The following is a 6,461-nucleotide window of genomic DNA, read 5'->3' as shown; positions in this document are numbered from 1 at the left end:
CAGACACACAGGGAACACAAGCACAGACAGATCAAATAAACCAGCAAACCAAAAGGGGAAAGAAAGAACAGAAAAGAGAAGACAGGAAAGGAAAAGAATAAGGCAGGGGGACAGAAACAGCCACAGATGAAGGACAGTCTGAGAGCATCAAACCTGGGCGGGGGGAGATAAGAATGAGATAAAGGAAAATATATCTGGATGGGAAGAGTTGATCTAATCACAGCAGCGCATAAATGTTGGTCTTTTCCAGACTCCAGGGGGAAAGGGAGGAAAAAAGGAAAAAGGAAAATAGTAAAGAAGAAACAAGGGAAAAATTTTAAAAAATAAGAAAAAAGTTAAAAATAATGAAAACCACAGCAGCTCTCCCGCGTGGATGGGCGTGGCGTCGTGCGGGTGGGCGGGGTCTCAGGGGCTGCTCTCGGAGGCCCCGCCTGAGCGGATGCGGGGAGAAGAATGGCGGCGCCCCAAACCCCCTTCAGCCCACGCGTTGGCAGCCACTCTCTTTAGTCTGACTTCCCTGCGCCGCGGGCGGGCCAGATTGCTTCGGTTTCCTAAGCTCCACCAGGTTTCCAAGTCCTAGTCCACGCACTTCGATGCTGCCACCCCAGGTAAAAGGGTCTCCGCAGGCGGCTCTCCGGCCGGGACTGAGCAGGGGAACCGGGGAGCCAGCCCTTTCCCGGCTCTGCCTGTAGTCAGGGGGCAGCCGGGCCCCCGGAGAGCACGCCCGCTGCGGGGATGGAGTTCTCTCCCCGCCCGGCGGCTCCCGGCCTGGCAGGATCCCGGCTCCAGAGATCACTCTACCAGCGTTTTCAGTCCCTCCTTCTCTTCCCCCTGCACAGCCTGCTCGTGCCCGGCCCTCCAGGGTGCTGAGCCGCCCCTGGGCACACGGCCCCTGCGGGTCCAGCACGTCCAGCGCCGAGCCTCTGGGCGCTCTCTCCCCAGCTCCGCTTTGGGCCGGCGCCCCTCCCCCAGAGTCTGACCCCGATCGCGCACGCAGGCGTCCCTGAGGCTCTGATCAGTCAGGGGTCTGCGCGCTCCTCCGCTCTTGCGGATCGGAAAGTTGTGGCTTTTTTAATTATTCTGAGTTTGACAGTTACGAGTGGGCGGAGGTAACAGAGCTCCCTACTTCTCCGCCATCTTAAGCACAACCCTTTGCACGTTTTTCAAAAACAATGTGAGCATATTTGTGTGGGGCTTCTTAGACCTGCTGTTCTGTTCACTGACCTGTTTGTCTTTTCACTGATCAGTAGCATAGGCTGGTCTCAGATGAGATGGAGTGACAGAACCAGCCTCCAAGTTGGTTCTTTAAAAATGCTTTGGTTCTTCTCATTGGTGTTTCCATATACAGTTCAGTGTTAGCTTGTCTGCTGGAATTATGAGCTCTGCACCCCTCGAGGAGGACGCCCATCTCGCGTTGTGGAGCATTCCAGTCCGAGAACACAGGATGGCTGTTTATTTTGGGTCTTTCCTCTTTTCAGCAGTATTTTGCAGTTTTCAGCATACAGATACATGTTTCGATTTATACCTAGGTATTTCATTATTTTGGAGTTCTCTTAAATGCTCTTTTGCAAATTTTAGTTTTAATTGTTGATTGCTAGTATACAGACACGAGGTTGGTTCTGTAGGTAAACCTTGTATTCGCTGGCCTTGTGAAACTACTAATTGTAGCTTTTTGTAGGTTCCTTGGAATCCACACAACCCTGACCCCTATGAATGAAGACCATTTCATTTCTTTCTTTCCAGTCTCCCTGTCATTTATTTCTTCTGGCTGCACTGGCTAGGAATTCCCGTGTAATATTCGATAGGAGTAGGGAGAGTAGGCAGCTTTGCCTTGTGATCTTTTGAGGAAAACATGCAGTCTTTGTGTTACTTGGAAGCTGACTGTGGCAGACGCATTTTGTCAGGTTAAGGAACTTCCTTTTATTCTTAATTTTCTGGGAAACTTTATCATGAATTTTGCCAAATGCTTTCCTGCATCAGTTGATGTGATCATGTGGCTTTTCCTTGGTTTGTTAATATGGTAGGTTACACCAATGTTTAAAAAATTATATATAATTCACATACCATAGAATTCACCCTTTTACTTATTTTTAAAAAATGTTTATTTTGAGAGAGAGCACGTGTGCACGGGGGAGGGCGAGAGAGAGAGAGAATCCCAAGTAGGCTCCGCACTGTCAGGGCCGAGCCCAAGGTGGAGCTTGATCTCAGGAACCAGGAGTCAAGAAGCGAACAGTTAACCCCCTGAGCCACTACACAGTGCAGTGGCTTCTGGTCCATTCACGGCATTGTGCAACCATCACCACAATCTAATTTCAGAACATTTTCATATATATATGTTAATGTTTATTTTTGAAAGTGAGCAAGAGCGGGGTGGGGGGTGGGGGAGCAGAGAGAGAGAGACACACACAGAATCGGAAGCAGGCTCCAGGCTCTGAGCCCAGTATGCTGCTTGAACTCCCAAACTGTGAGGTCACGACCTGAGCCAAAGTTGGAGGCTCAGCCAACTGAGTCACTCAGGCGCCCAGAACATTTTCGTAACCCCCAACCCCTTCCTGGTTAGTAGTTCCTGCCCACGTACCTCTAGACTCCGGCACCACTGACTGACTTTCTGTCCGTATGGATTTGCTGATTCTAGAAGTTTCATATAAATGGAATCCTACATGTGGCCTTTGGTGTCAGGCTTCTTTGACTTAACAGTGTTTTCAAGGTTCATCCATGTTGTAGCATGTATTCCTTTTAAGTTTTATTTTGAGAGTGTGGGTGGGGGAGGGGCAGAGAGGGAGAGAGAGAATTCCAACCGGGCATCAGTACAGAGCCCAGCGTGAGGCTCCAGCCCACCAACTGGGAGATCATGGAAGAAACTGCATAGAATTGGTGTTCTTTCCAATTTAAGTGTTTAGTAGAACCCACCAGTAATGCTATCTAGGCCTCGAGTTTTTATTTTCAGGTTTTCAGTGATGGATTAAATTTATTTGATTGCTATAGGACTGTTCAGATTCTTTGTTTTCGGGTGGGTGTGAGTTTGGTAATTTGTGTCTTTCAAGGAATTTGTCCACTTAAGTTGTCAAATTTCTGTGCAATAGTCAATCACGATCCCGTTCAGGTTTGTGGAGTCTGTGGTGATAGCCCTTGGAGCCCCTGGGTGGCCTCCAACTTCGGCTCAGATCGTGATCTCATGGTTCATGAGTTCGAGCCCCGCGTCGGGCTCTGTGCTGACAGCTCAGAGCCTGCAGCCTGCTTCAGATTCTGTGTCTCCCTCTCTATCTGCCCCTCCCTGCTCACACTCTCTCTTGCTCAAAAATAAACATTAAAAAACTTCATGATAGCCCTACTTTTTCATTCCTGATACTATTAATCTGTTATTTTTTCTCATTATCACTAAAAGTTTACCAGTTTTTTTTTGTTTTTAGAATCAGATTTTGATTTTCTTCTATATTGCTTTGGTCTTTTCAATTTCATTGCTTCCTGCTCTTAGGTTTACTTCTTTTCAGGTTATTTTGTTGTTTTATATTTTAACATAAAGACTCCTTGCATTGAGACTTTTCTTCTAATATAAGCATTTAATACTGTAACATTTCCTCTGTTGCTTTAGCAGCATCTCAAACTTTGATTTTCTTTCAGTTCAAAATATCTGCAAATTTCCTGTGAAATTTCCCCTCTTGACTTCTGTATCATTTAGAAGTGTTATCTAATTGCCAAGTGTTGGGGCATCTTCTGAGAGTTTGTTATAGTTTAACTTCATTATGGTTAGAGATAATTTCCTCTAAATTTTTTTATTTTGAGAGAGGGAGCATGTGGGGAGGAGGGGCAGAGAGAGAGTCCCAAGTAGGTCCCACACTGTCAGCGCGGAGCCTGATGTGGGGCTCCGGCTCATGAACCAGGACATCATGACCTGAGCCCAAACCAACAGTCAGATGCTTACTCGACTGAACCAACTGCATGCCCTGATCACTTAAAAATTCTAAAAACTTGTTAAGGTTTATGCCCCAGACTAGGATCTGTTTTCATGACTTTTCCGGATGCACTTTGCAGAAGAATGTTCGCTGCTGCTGCTGGATGGTGTCCCACACCTGGGTCCGGCCGGTCACTGGTGGGGGTCGTTTCCTTGACAGTCTTGGCTGTTTTTATCTAGTTGTTCTATCAGTTACTGAGAGAAGTGAAGTCCAATGGCAGATTTGTCCATTATCAGTTTTGCTTTGTGTATTTTGAAGCAATTTTAGGTGGATACACGCTTAGAATCGGATGTCCCTGAAGATGGTATAGGGCCCTCCCAGGCTCTGCCTTTCCACGAAAGCAGCTAATGAGCTGGTGGAAACCTTTGGGATCCACTTTTGCCAAAGTCTGGACGTCCAGTCAAAAATTCCCAGCAACCCAGGGGAGCACCAGCAGCTGCTGTGTGGGGAGCGTGCTGGCCACTTGGAACTGCCCGCCTCTCCCATGGGGGGGGGGGGGGGCAGGAGCTCCCGCTTCCGCGCGCGGTAGCACCAGAGGGAGGGACACGGCCTTCCTGAACAGGCACTGCGGGCTTCTCCACGCGTGGCGCGTGCCTAAAAGCCGACGAGCTGGCCTGTGTTTTGCCGGTGACTTTGGCCCGAGGTGTTCAGTGGCACTGGATTGGCTGCAGCAGCTTGGAGAAGGGACGACAGTTGGGACAAGTAATGGACATATAAAAGGACTGGAAGAAAGAAGCTGGGGAAGGAGGTACTTAGGGAAAGGCCTTCCCAAGCTCCCCCGGCGTCACGAGGAGCCGCGGAAGCATAGCCCGCGCCCGGGGCCGGTGCGCTCCGCAAGAGGAAGAGCCTGACCAAACCCTGGGCTCTCACTCCGCTTCCACACAAGCAGGACGCAGAGGCTGAGGGACGCCTGGGTGCTTCAGTCAGTTCAGCACCCAGATGTTGATTGGGCGCTGGTCCTGAACCCAGGATCGTGGGATGGAGCCCATGTCAGGCTCTGTGCTGAGCGTGGAGCCTGCTTAGGGTTCTCTTTGCTCCTCTGCCCCTTTCTCCCACTCTCTCTAAAAATAAAAAAAATTTATTTAAATTAAAAAAAGAGGCTGAAAGAGTGTGAAGAGCCTGGCTAAGCCATGAAGAAATGTTCCACAAAGCAGAGCCAATTGGTTAAGATGGTATTTTTTTCCTCTTTGTTCATTTAGGTTTATCCTTAGTAACTTCTACACCCAACAAGGGGCTCGAACCAGGACCCCAAGACCAAGCGTGTTGCGTACGCCGAGCCAGCCAGGTGCCCCTTATTTTTCTTTTAGTGAGTTTAGCAAGGTTTCAGCATATAAGAAAATATACATAAAATCAACTGTGCTCCTACAGGCACGCAACAACCAGAAACTGTAACTTAAAAATCCCGCAGTGGCACCAAGAGACACGAAATACTTAGGGGTAATTCTGACAAGGATGCGAAAGATCTGCATGTGTGACCTATAAAGTGTTGCCGAAAGAAAACCTAAATAAATGGATAGGTCACTTCTCCCTAAAATGATCTATAGATTCAATAATCCTAGATTCTTTTGCAGAAAGAATGACAAGTTAACCCTCAAATTCATATGAAGAAGCAAAGGGTGTGGAGCAGCCAAAGCAACTTTCACAGGCAGAAACTGGAAAGCGAATGCTACCTGATTGCAAGAATTAGTATAAATCTACAGTAATCAAGACCATGTAGGTTGGCCATTAAGACAAATGGATCAGTGGAACAGAAACTTAAAGCAACTGATTTTTGACAAAGGTACAAGGGCAACACGGTGGAGAAAGGACCGCCTTTTCAGCTAATACCGCTAGATATTTATATGCGAAGAAAATGAACTGAGTGTCTAGCTGGAGCCAGAGTCAAAATGGATCACAGAAATAAATGCAAAACCTGAGACTTTACACTTCTAGAAAATGTTTACCTCTTGAGTTAGGTAATGATTTCTTAGACCAACAAAAGCACAATCCAGAGAAATATGGACTTCGTCAAACTTAAACAGGAGGGGAAGCCACCGACGGGGAGAGGATCTCTGCAGACCCTCGGACCCGCGGACTTGGGCCCGAAGCGCACACGTGCCTCACTTTCTCGCACTGCGCAGATACTGCGTGTTTGACAGCTTGAAGGTTTGGGGCGGGCCACACCCACCGAGTCCGTCAGGGCCATTTTTCCAACAAAATTTGCTCATTCTGGTCTGTGTCCTACTTTGGTAATTCCCTCAATATTTCATACTTTTGGTGATCTGTGATGAGTGATTAGGACGTACAGCTCATGATGGTTATAAGCAATAAAGTATTTTAAGTAAGGTAAGTACTTTTTCTTTAGCACTAACGCTACTGCACAACTTTAACATGCTCTGGAAAACTAGAAAATTTCATTTGACTTGGTTTATGGTGGTCTAGAACCAACCCCGCATCATCTGAGCCATGGAGGGATGGAGGACTCTCAAAAGTCAATCCAGTTTTTTAAATGGGCAAAAACAGTGAACA

This window comes from Suricata suricatta, chromosome 9, assembly GCF_006229205.1.
Source record: "Suricata suricatta isolate VVHF042 chromosome 9, meerkat_22Aug2017_6uvM2_HiC, whole genome shotgun sequence".
Classification (NCBI taxonomy): Eukaryota; Metazoa; Chordata; class Mammalia; order Carnivora; family Herpestidae; genus Suricata; species Suricata suricatta.
The sequence above is the reverse complement of the archived record's forward strand: the minus strand, read 5'-3'. Positions refer to the sequence as shown.